Below are 12,746 nucleotides of genomic sequence, written 5' to 3' on the forward strand. Positions count from 1 at the left end.
CTCCACCCACCCTCTTTGCATACCTTCCACAAAGAGGCGCCGCTGACTGTGTAGTCACCCTCCTCACCCACATGCGAAGAGGCCGGAATATTGCTGTCTTCCTGGACTTGGAGAAAGCATTTGAGCTTGCCTCTCCTCTGGCAATCCTCTCTACCCTTGCTCGCAAGGGGATCGGGGGAAAACTCCTTGCATGGCTGAGAGAGTTTTTCCATGCATGGCCGCGGAGGGCAAGTCCGCTTCCAGGGGCGTGTTTCGAGGCGCTTCGACCACGTCAACGGCACACCTCAAGGCAGTATCCTCAGCCCCTTCCTGTTCAACGTTCTCATGGAGGAGCTGATGAGCGTTGACTACGGAGAGGGGGCTAAACTCCTCTGCTATGCCGACGACCTTGCCCTAGTCCTGTACCACCGAACCTGTCTCCATCAAGTTCCACACGCCCTCAACCAGCTCAACAGGAAGTGTACAGAACTAGGGCTCAAGATCAACTTTGAGAAGTCCAAGGTCATGGTAATTGGCATGCCTCCCCCTGAACGGCCCTTCCAAATAGCGACCCAGGACCTCGCCTACATTATCACCCACCAGTACCTGTGTGTCTGGCTGGACAGTCACCTTCGGTTCGGCACTCAGGTACGCTATCTAAGAGAGCGCGTCGCAACTCGCACCAACATCCTGAGAGCTCTGTCCAAACAAAACACGGGGGCATCCTATCGTGTCTTACGCGCCTTTTACACACACGCCATACGGTCCATCATAGACTACTGCGCTCCTTGCCTGTGTTCGCTCTCCCCTGCACTCACAAAGAAGTTAGAGGTGGCACAAAATGACGCTCTCCGGGTCATCCTAGGAGCCCCGCCATGGACCCGCCTGACCAACCTTCGCCTGGAAAGTGGCTTCCCATCACTCCACCACCGCATCCTGGCCCGAACATCCACTGTAGTTGGGAAGTTCATGAAGCAGCAACCACACGGCACAGTCTCCACACAGCTGCTTCATGCCTTCCAGAGACCACCTCAAGCCACTCCAGACGGGGACTGGATACATGATGCCGCCGACGCAGTCCGTCACTTGGAAGTGGAGAGGCTTGTCTGCAGTGGCTCAGACCTGCCACACCCTGGCTACCACTCCCCTCCGCCCTGGGTTCCTGGTCCACTCCAGATGAGCCTCCCTACCACCTCAGCTCCTAGGGCCTCTGACCCCATCACCCTCCGCCAAGAGGCTTTGCAGCGCGTGGCTTCCATGGACGACGGGACTGCCAGCCACTACTACACCGATGGCTCGCTGCCTTCGTGTGCGGAACCCAGACAGAACTGTGGCGCCTGCCACCGCAAGTCTCCATCCTGCAGGCAGAACTGGCAGCCATCCTCTGTGCCCTGCGTCACGCCACTGCCAACATGAACACCATCATCATCCACTCCGACTCGCTGTCAGCCCTCAAGGTCCTGCATACGAAGAGCGTTAGAGACAACACTCGGCTCATAACCACCATCCTCCATGAAGCCAACAACCTCGTCTCACTGGGCAAGAACATCATCCTGGACTGGTTGCCAAGCCACGTTGGTCTGAGAGGGAATGAGAAGGCTGACCGTGCTGCTGCGGCTCGGTCCCTTCCACAGATCACCTTCCCCCTTGCCCCCAGCCTGTCCTACATTAAGAACAAGGCATCCCAGGCGGCCCTCTCACTCACACGACTAGAACACGAGGCCGTCCTAGTTCAGGGCTTTGCCTCTGCCTCGTGGTACAGCACGGCCACTCACCACAAGCCTGTCATACAGCTCCCCCACACCACACCCAACACCATCCTCGCTTCCATCCGCCGCCTCAGACTCGGGTTTGCCTGCTACGAGGAGGTGGCAAACAAGGATAGCCCACCCTGCCCCCACTGCTGGCAAGCCACCCGGAAACCTCTGCTGCACTACATCCTGGAGTGCCCCCTCACCACCACGCTGCACCCACCCGGCCCACAGCTCCACCCGGACGACGACACGGCTCCCCAGACAGCAGCAGAGCGAGTGAGCCTCACCCAAGACTCCACCCTGGCAGAGGTGGTGGCAAAATTCCCACCTCGATAAACTTGAAAAAACTGACGACATCCTCTGACGGGCTCGCCAGCCCGTGCCCTCCTCTAGAAGGACAAATCAACAACAACAACAAACAGACAGACAGACAAATGAAAAAAAAAAAAAAAGAATAAAAGACAGACATGAAAAAAAGAAACAGGTACTTATTTACAGACAGACAGACAGACAGACAAATGAAAAAAAAGGAATAAAAGACTGACATGAAGAAAAAGAAACATAGGTACATACATACATACATACAGACAGACAGACAGAAAGACAGACAAATGGTAAAAAAAGTGAAAGACAAATAAAAGACTGACATGAAGAAAAAGAAACATATATAGGTACTTCTTTTTTCTTTTTCTTTTTTTTCTTTTTCTTTTACAACAAAGGAGGCAGCTCAAGGGCACACACACAAAAAAACAATAATAAAAAAAGCCCGCTAATCGCTGCTCCCACAAAAGAATCAGAAGAGGTGGCCAAAAGCAAGGTCAAATTCGGGAGGAGAGGTGTCCTGATACCCTCCTCTTGAAAGAGTTCAAGTCGTAGGCAGGAGGAAATACAGATGAAGGAAGATTGTTCCAGAGTTTACCAGCGTGAGGGATGAAAGAGTGAAGATGCTGGTTAACTCTTGCATAAGGGGTTTGGACAGTATAAGGATGAGCATGAGTAGAAAGTCGTGTGCAGCGGGGCCACGGGAGGGGGGAGGCATGCAGTTAGCAAGTTCAGAAGAGCAGTCAGCGTGGAAATATCGATAGAAGATAGAAAGAGAGGCAACATCGCGGCGGAATTTAAGAGGTAGAAGACTATCAGTAGGAGGAGGAGAGCTGATGAGACACACGTGAGATGCATACTCCAAACGAGGGCGGACAAGGCCCCTGTATATGGATAGCAACTGCGCGGGGGAGAAGAACTGGCGGAGACGATACAGAACACCCAACCTCGAGGAAGCTGATTTAGTGAGAGAGGAGATATGAAGTTTCCAGTTGAGATTTTGAGTTAAAGATAGACCGAGGATGTTTAGTGTTGAAGAAGGTGATAGCTAAGTGTTGTCGAAGAATAGGGGATAGGTGTTTTGAAGATTGTGTCGAGTTGATAGGTGGAGACATTTATACAGACAGACAGACAGACAGGCAGACAGACAGATAGACAGACAGACTGACAGACGAGAAAACAAACTAACAGACAAGAAACAGACGCACGAAAAATCAGGCAGAATTAAAAAAAAAAACAAAAAAACGAGAAAATACTGAAAAGCGAAAAAACTAAACAAAAACAAAAGAAGATCAACAGACAGACGAAAAAACAAACTAACAGACAAAAAATAGACGCACGAAAAATCAGGCAGAATAAAAAAAAAAACAGAAAACAGAAAAAAACGAGAAAATACTGAAAAGCGAAAAAAACTTTAAAAACAAACAAAAGAAGATCAACAGACAGACGAAAAGACGAACAGATTTCACCAATTCTTTTATATCCCCAGAAAGTTATCCTTCCTTAGAGCTTCGCATCTTTATCTCTTTCGCTGACTAACAAAAAATCAAATAACACACTAAAGTAGGCAGTAACAGACGCCAAATAACATACCAAAAACAGACGAGTAGACAAACAGACATTTAATTTATACCTCCAGAATCTAAAGTTGCCTTCCCTTACATCTTTGCTTCACAATCACGCGTGTGTCCACCCTCCCCTGAGAAGAGTTAATATTCCCACCACGCATACAACCACGAATACCCAGATCTGTCTTCTTAACCAGAGAGACAGAGAAGGAGAGAGGCAACGAAGGGAAGAGAAAGGAGGAAGGGAGAGTGTGGAAGGGAGGGAAAGAGGGCAGACGAGGAAGGGAGACGAGAGACAGAGACAGATTGAGAGAGATAACGAAAGGAAGAGAAAGGAGGAAGGGAAAGAGGGAAGTTGAGGAAGGGAGAAGAAGGGAGGAAGGGAGGGAAAAGAGGGTAGCCAAGGAAGGGAGACGAGAGACAGAGACAGATTGAGAGAGATAGCGAAAGGAAGAGAAAGGAGGAAGGAAGGAAGGAAGGGAAAGAGGGAAGTTGAGGAAGGGAGAGAGACAGTGCGGAAGGGAGGAAGGGAGGGAAAAAGGGCAGCCAAGAAAGGGAGACGAGAGACAGAGACAGATTGAGAGAGATAGCGAAAGGAAGAAAAAGGAGGAAGGAAGGAAGGAAGGAAGGGAAAGAGGGAAGTTGAGGAAGGGAGAGAGACAGACTGCGGAAGGGAGGAAAAGAGGACAGCCGAGGAAGGGAGACGAGAGACCGAGACAGATTGAGAGAGATAGCGAAAGGAAGAGAAAGGAGGAAGGAAGGAAAAGAGGGAAGTTGAGGAAGGGAGAGAGACAGAGTGAGTTAAGGAGGAAGGGAGGGAAAAGAGGGCAGCCGAGGAAGGGAGACGAGAGACAGAGACAGATTGAGAGAGATAGCGAACGGAAGAGAAAGGAGGAAGGAAGGAAGGAAGGAAGGGAAAGAGGGAAGTTGAGGAAGGGAGAGAGACAGACTGCGGAAGGGAGGGAGGAAAAGGGGGCAGCCGAGGAAGGGAGACGAGAGACAGAGACAGATTGAGAGAGATAGCGAAAGGAAGAGAAAGGAGGAAGGAAGGAAGGAAGGGAAAGAGGGAAGTTGAGGAAGGGAGAGAGACAGACTGCGGAAGGGAGGAAGGGAGGAAAAGAGGGCAGCCGAGGAAGGGAGACGAGAGACAGAGACAGATTGAGAGAGATAGCGAAAGGAAGAGAAAGGAGGAAGGAAGGAAGGAAGGGAAAGAGGGAAGTTGAGGAAGGGAGAGAGACAGTGCGGAAGGGAGGAAGGGAGGGAAAAAGGGCAGCCGAGAAAGGGAGACGAGAGACAGAGACAGATTGAGAGAGATAGCGAAAGGAAGAGAAAGGAGGAAGGAAGGAAGGAAGGTACGGAAGTTGACGAAGGGAGAGAGACAGACTGCGGAAGGGAGGAAGGGAGGGAAAAGAGGGCAGCCGAGAAAGGGAGACGAGAGACAGAGACAGATTGAGAGAGATAGCGAAAGGAAGAAAAAGGAGGAAGGAAGGAAGGAAGGAAGGGAAAGAGGGAAGTTGAGGAAGGGAGAGAGAGAGTACGGAAGGGAGGAAGGGAGGAAAAGAGGATAGCCGAGGAAGGGAGACGAGAGACAGAGACAGATTGAGAGAGATAGCGAACGGAAGAGAAAGGAGGAAGGAAGGAAGGAAGGAAGGGAGGGAAAGAGGGAAGTTGGGGAAGGGAGAGAGACAGACTGCGGAAGGGAGGAAAAGAGGACAGCCGAGGAAGGGAGACGAGAGACAGAGACAGATTGAGAGAGATAGCGAAAGGAAGAGAAAGGAGGAAGGAAGGAAGGAAGGAAGGGAAAGAGGGAAGTTGAGGAAGGGAGAGAGACAGAGTGAGTTAGGGAGGAAGGGAGAGATGGAGTATTCCCACCACGTATACAACCAAGAATATCTAATACCTAGACTTCACCGGCGATACCTCAGACCAACACACGGCCATTGTTACCAAACCAAAGTATATACCTCATAATGGTCCGTTTTACTACTCAAAATGCGATAGTAAGCAGATTCTCCTGACTTAATATATGTTCCTTATATGGTTTTTTTCACTTTCTTTGCTTCCATACTTTTCGAATACGTAGAATGAAACTGATAGATTGATTGATTGATTGATTGTAATGGGTCTGTTTTCCATTTTGTTTTGTTTTCATAATCATTCTTGTTCTTTTTCCGCTTCTTCTTTCTCTTCTTTGCTTTTTCTTATTTTTTTATGTTTTTATGACTTCTGCAGAGAGAGAGAGAGAGAGAGAGAGAGAGAGAGAGAGAGAGAGAGAGAGAGAGACTTACTGATGGAACTTAAGTGAATCTCCGCTGAGTAGATGCTTATGCCGACCTTTTGTTTGGGGGGGGAATGGGGGGTTCGGGGGGCGGGGGGCAGGGGGGAAGGGGAAGACTGGGGTTACGGAGGGGGAGGAGGAGGTGGTGGAGGTGGTGGTCTGGTTGGGGTGGTGGTGTAGTGGTGATGACAGATGGTGGTGGGTGGTGGTTGGTGGTGGTCTGTTCTTTTGCTTTCCTTCACCACCATCACCACCATCACCACCACCACCACCAACACCACCACTACTACTAACACTACCACCAACACCACCACTAACACTACTAACACCACCACCACTACTAACACTACTAACACTACCACTAACACCACTACCACTACCTCCTCCTCCTCTTCCTCTTCCTCTCCCTCTTCCTCTTCCACCACCACCACCACCACCTTCCACCTCCATTTCCTCTTCAGATAAAAGCAAATTCAGTTTGTCGAAATTGAATACTTTTTTTCCACTCATATTTATGTTTTTCTTGTTCTTGTTCTTTTTTGTTCTTCTTTTCCTTCTTTGTTATTCACTTATTTCTTGTCTTGTTTACTTTTGTTTCTCTCGTTATTGTTTTTGTTTTGTTTTTATTTCGGGATTCTGAAATTTGTGGTTATTATATCTGTCACCGAAGTGTGTGTGTGTGTGTATGTGTGTGTGTGTGTGTGTGTGATGAGTAGTATTTCCTTTTGGTACACACACACACACACACACACACACACGCACATTCACGCACGCACGCACAGGGACCTTTAACTGCACTCGCAACGCTAAGCTTACTGACACACACACACACACACACAGCATCTGAGCAAGAGCTGAGACATGTGTTATTGGGTATTGGAGGGGGTGGAGGGGGGAATGTCCATATGGTATAACTGAGTGAGTGAAATTAAAATAGATCATTAATGTTTCTCTTCAATATTTGGTTTAATCGTCAACAGGAAATACTCAACCTTAGTGCGTTTCTAAAGACAGTACCAAAATATAAAGGAAGATAGAAAATATGAAAAGAGTATAGAGAAGGGAGGTGATAATTACATTCTGAAGACGAAGGTAATGGGGAAAATAATGATACTAGAAATAATGAAGGTGAAAGGGTTAAAGATTCTGTGCTCCATAATATTACAACTTATTGATTGATAGATGGTTTATTGCTGCAAATACACAACAATTAAAGGAGAAGGGAGGAATATGCCATCACAACCAAGAAATACATAGTGTGATTTGCAGTAAGAATATGAAATGGTCTTGGGCAGGTCATAAGCGTAGAACCAAGTAGAAAAAAAAGTAGAGTCAGGGGAAACAGATGGAAAGACGAAGCCGTACCATTTCCAAGACTACATCCGCTCAACTAGCTATTATTTCTACGATTTACTTTAGAGAAAAAAAAAGCTTGAAAATGAACTGGGGGAGATTGTGTTAGGGGTGGGAGAGAGATGGGGGGATGGAGGGGGATAATGTCAGGGGTAGGAGAGAGAATTAAGTGGGGGTGGAGAGGTGAGAAAAATAGGAGTGGGGTGGGGGGAAGATTGGTTCAGAGGGGGGGAAGAGAGGAAATGGGGGGCTCTGGGGGTTGGAGAGGAGGAAGGAGGGGAAGGAAGGGGGAGGGGGAGCTCACATGAAAAAGGGGGGAAGGCGGAAGTGTGGGGGGGGGAAGGGAAGGTTGTGGTGATGGTGGTGATGATGGTGGTGATGGTGTTGATGATTACGGTGATGTTAGTGGTGGTGGTGGTGGTGCTGATGGTGATGGTGATGGTGGTGGTGATGGTGGTGGTGGTGATGGTGGTGGTGGTACTGATGGTGGTGCTGATGGTGGTGGTGGTGATGGTGGTGATGGTGATGATGGTGGTGGTGGTGGTGATGGTGATTATGGTGATGTTAGTGGTGGTGGTGATAGTGGTGGTGATAGTGGTGGTGATGGTGATGGTGGTGGTGATGGTGGTGGTGGTAGTGGCGATGGTGATGGTGGTGATAGTGGTGGTGGTGGTGGTGATGATGGTGGTGATGGTGGTGGTGGTGGTGTTGGTGATGGTGATGGTGGTGGTGGTGGTGGTGGTGGTGGTGATGATGGTGGTGATGGTGGTGGTGGTGATGGTGGTGGTGATGGTGATGGTGATGGTGATGGTGATGGTGGTGGTGGTGGTGGTAGTGGTGATGGCGATGGTGGTGATAGTGGTGGTGGTGGTGGTGATGATGGTGGTGATGGTGGTGGTGGTGGTGGCGGTGAAGGTGATGATGGTGGTGGTGGTGGTGGTGGTGATGGTGATTATGGGTTCCGGACAAAAGTTCGTATAGAAAAACTTCGTATGGCAATAATTCGTAGGAAAAAGTTCGTTTGCCTAAAGTACGTCAGGATAAAGTACGTAGGGTATAAAGTTCGTCATGCCAAAAGTTCGTAATGGAAAAAAATCGTAAAGTTAAATGTTCGTCGTGCAAATGTTCGTTAGAAAAATGTTCGTACACGTAAAAGTTCGTATGGAAAAAGTTCGTATGCAAATGTTCGTACGCAACTGTTCGTACGCAAATATTCGTCAGAGATAAAGTTCGTATGGTATAGAAAAAAAACTTCGTATGGCAATAATTCATAAAATAAAGTTCGTTTGATTCTAGGACCAAAGTACGTATGGAAATAGTTCGTATATATATATAGAGAGAGAGAGAGAGGTGTGTGTGTGTGTATGTGTTTAACATAACTAAGCGACCAAAAGGTCTCCCAGTGGTGAAAAACAGTCGTCCAGTAAGAAACTTTTTAGGGTACTGGGCGACAAGATCTTTATTCTTGAAATAATTCCTGGAGGCAGTGGTTCATCATGTCTGTGTGGTCAATGTGTATTTGCGTTACCGGGAAGGCGGCGGCGGCAGAGTGCAAGGTTATGATGTTGGTTGTCGGGGGCGGAGGCGAGGCGGGCGGTGGCGGTGGTGGTTGGTGGTTGTCGGCGGGGTCGGCTCTCAGCGACACCCCCCCCCCCCTTTTTCATAAGTTTCGGACAAAAGTTCGTATAGGAAAACTTCGTGTAGGAATAGCGATTTATTACCATACAAACATGCTTACGAACTTTTCCGTACGTACTACTTTACCCAGAAGAATGTTATCCCTGACGAACATTTGCGTACGAATAATAATTGCATATGATTTTTTTTCTAAACGAACTTTTGTCCCGACGAACTTTTGTCATTACGAATATTTTCCATACGTACTTTATACCATACGAACATCTGTATACGAACTTTAGCGCACGAACTTTTACTAACGTATTTTTTGTCAGACGAACTTTTTCCCTGACGAACAGTTGCGTACGAACTTTTTGCTTACGAACAATTTCATACGAAATGTTTCCATACGAACTTCTGTCCCGACGAACTTTTGTCGTTACGAATATTTTACATACGTACTTAATACCATACGAACATCTGCATACGAACTTTAGCATACGAACTTTTGCGTACGTACTAATTTCAAACGAACTTTATCCCTTACGAACATTTGCTTACGAACAATTGCATACGAACTTTATGCATACGAACTATTTCCATACGTACTTTGGTCCAAGAATCGGTGATTATGATGATGTTAGTGGTGGTGGTGATAGTGGTGGTGGTGGTGATGGTGGTGGTGGTGGTGATGATGTTGGTGATGGTGGTGGTGGTAGTGGTGATGGTGATGGTGGTGATAGTGGTGGTGGTGGTGATATGTTGGTGATGGTGGTGGTGGTGGTGATGGTGGTGATAGTGGTGGTGGTGGTGGTGATGGTGATGGTGGTGGTAGTGGTGATGATGATGGTGGTGATAGTGGTGGTGGTGGTGGTGATGGTGATGGTGGTGGTGGTGGTGATGGTGATGGTGGTGGTGGTGGTGGTGAAAGTGTGTGTATTCTTTTTTTCTTCTCGTTTTCTACGTAACAATTTATATTATTTTCTCATGAGTTCTTAGTCTCGCCAATCTGACTCATATAACAACGTAAGTAATTCATTTGATAGTTTAAGCGATTCAATGTCATAACAAACCCATTTTCTGTCATTACATTCGTTCTTCGTAACATAAATCAAAAGTGGGCAACCTCATCTATTTTATTTATTGCAAGTCACCCATGAAATTGAAGTATATGTAAAAGTAACTATAAACTTCTCCAAATGTACCAAACTTATTACTATTATCATTATCGTAGTAGTAGTAGAATTATTATTATTATTATTATTATTATTATTATTATTATTATTATTATTATTAGTAGTAGTAGTAGTAGTAGTAGTAGTAGTAGTAGTAACACGGACACCTAGAAACAGACAGATATACAGACAGATAAATAGACAAAATGATAAACAGGCAGTAGAGAGACCAACACGGACAGACAAACAGACATACAAACAGACACTTAAATATAGACAAACTCACACAAACACACACAAAAGCACAAACAAACAAAGGGTAATTCTAGTACCATTGAACAACATAAGAACATAATGAGTAGGCTAATTTTATGGTTATTATCATTATTATTATTATTATTATTATTATTATTATTATTATTATTATTATTATTTACTGTTTCTTATGTTCATGATGGGGGTAGTAGTAGTAGTAGTAGTAGTAGTAGTAGTAGTAGATAGACAAAGGCATAAAACATTGTATACATCCATTTTTTACCATTATTTTTCTTACTTAACAATCAATATATATTTTTTTCGTGTGTTAGTTTACTCCGTTTCACTAATTGGATTTATATAACGCCTTAATGGATTCCTGGAGTGACATATTAGCGATTCAATGCCATAACGTAACACTATTTTTCATCTTAATATATTCGTTCTTAGTGAAAGGTGGTGATGGTGGTGGTGATGATGGTGATATTGGTGTTGTTTTTAATCTTTCTTCTTTTCTTATTTCTCTTTCAATCTCTTATTCTCTCTCCTGTTGTGTAGTTGTTTTAATTTTTCCTGTTTCCTTTTCTTCGCTTTCTTCTTCTCTTTCTCTTTCCTCTTTTATTGTCATCTTTTCCTTCTCTTTTTCTTTCCTCTTACTTCTTCTCCTTCTAATTCTTTCCTTCTCTTTCGTTTTTTCTTCCTCTTCCTCTTTCTCCTCCTACTAAAAATCCTTCCCTTCTCTTTCTTTTCTCTCTTTTCCTCTTTCTCCTCTTACTAAAAATCCTTCCCTTCTCTTTCTTTTCTCTTTTCCTCTTTCTCCTCTTACTAAAAATCCTTCCCTTCTCTTTCTTTTCTCTCCCTTCCTCTTGATCCTTCTCTTTCCTCTCCTTCTCTTCGTCTTCTTCCTCTTTATTCTCCTCTTCCTCCTCTTTCTACTTCCTCTTATAATACTTTCTTTTTTCTCTCTTCTTACTCCTCATCCTCTTTCTCTTCGTTTTCTTCCTCTTTCTTCTCCTCTTCTTCCTCTTTCTTATCCTCTCTCTGCTTCCTCTTTGTCTTATAATCCTTTCCTTTTTTTCTCTCTCCTCTTACTCTAATCCTCTTCCTCCTCCTTTTCGTCTTCTTCCTCTTCCTTCTCCTCTCCTTCCTCTTTCTTATCCTCTCTCTACGTCCTCTTTGATTTATAATCCTTTCCTTTTTTCTCTCTTCCTCTTACTCTAATCCTCTTCCTCCTCCTTTTCGTCTTCTTCCTCTTCCTTCTCCTCTTCTTCCTCTTTCTTATCCTCTCTCTACTTCCTCTTTCACTTATAATCCTTTCCTTTTTTCTCTCTTCCTCGAATCCTCTTCCTCCTCCTCGGGAAAATAATATACTTGACCTTATCTTTTCAACGACAGCTGATCTAGTTAACGAAGTAAATGTTGGTCCAGTTTTTAGTTCTAGCGATCACCGAACAATCACATTCAGCATCAATATGAAAGAAAGTAAAGTAACTCCTAGTAAAGAAAAGGTGCCTGATTATAAGAGAACGAATTTCGTAAGACTCCGATCAATTTTAAATAATTCTGACTGGACTGAAATCTCGGCGGAAACAGATATTGATAAATCTTGGGGGGCCTTCACCACAATATTGAACAATGCCATAAGCATATGCGTACCCTATCGTAACAGACGTTCAGCTTTTAAGAAGAAACCCAAATGGTGGAATAAGGAAATTCTAAATAACCTATCTCTTAAAAAATGCGTATACAGTAGATACATATCAACTCAGAGTGAGGCTGACAAACTAGAGTTGGACAGAATTCCCCGCGAAACCAAGAAATTAATAAAACGAAGCAAGAAAATTCTTGAAGAATATATAGCGGAAACGAGTAAATCTAATCGTAAAGATTTTTTTAGTGATGTAAATAATAAAAAGTCACTCACTTGTGGTATCGGACCGCTTGCTAATGATAATGGTAACCACACGAACGATGAAAATGAAATGGCTACAATCCTAAATAACTTTTTCGCATCCGTATTTACCGACGAAGATTGTTTATCACCTCAACCGCCGGAGGTTTGAAGGACCGAAAAGATGTTAAGTCGCGTGCTCATCGTAGAAAGTGACATTTTACACACAATTGAAAAGATTAAAGTAAGCAAAGCTCCTGGTCCAGACAAAATTACCCCTAGGGTCTTTAAAGAAATCAAACATCAAATTTGTAAACCGCTCTCCATCATATTCAATAAATCTTTAACAGCTGGAAAAGTTCCGTCGGATTGGAAACTTGCAAATGTCACACCAATTTTCAAAAAGGGAGACAAGTCTCATCCAGGAAACTATCGACCAATTAGCCTGACATCGATTGTTTGTAAGTTAATGGAGACTATCATTCGCGACAATATGGTGAAATTCTTCGAAGAAAATAATATAATAAATAATTCGCAACATGGCTTCCGTAGTAA

The sequence above is a fragment of the Eriocheir sinensis genome, chromosome 42 (genome assembly GCF_024679095.1).
Source record: "Eriocheir sinensis breed Jianghai 21 chromosome 42, ASM2467909v1, whole genome shotgun sequence".
Classification (NCBI taxonomy): Eukaryota; Metazoa; Arthropoda; class Malacostraca; order Decapoda; family Varunidae; genus Eriocheir; species Eriocheir sinensis.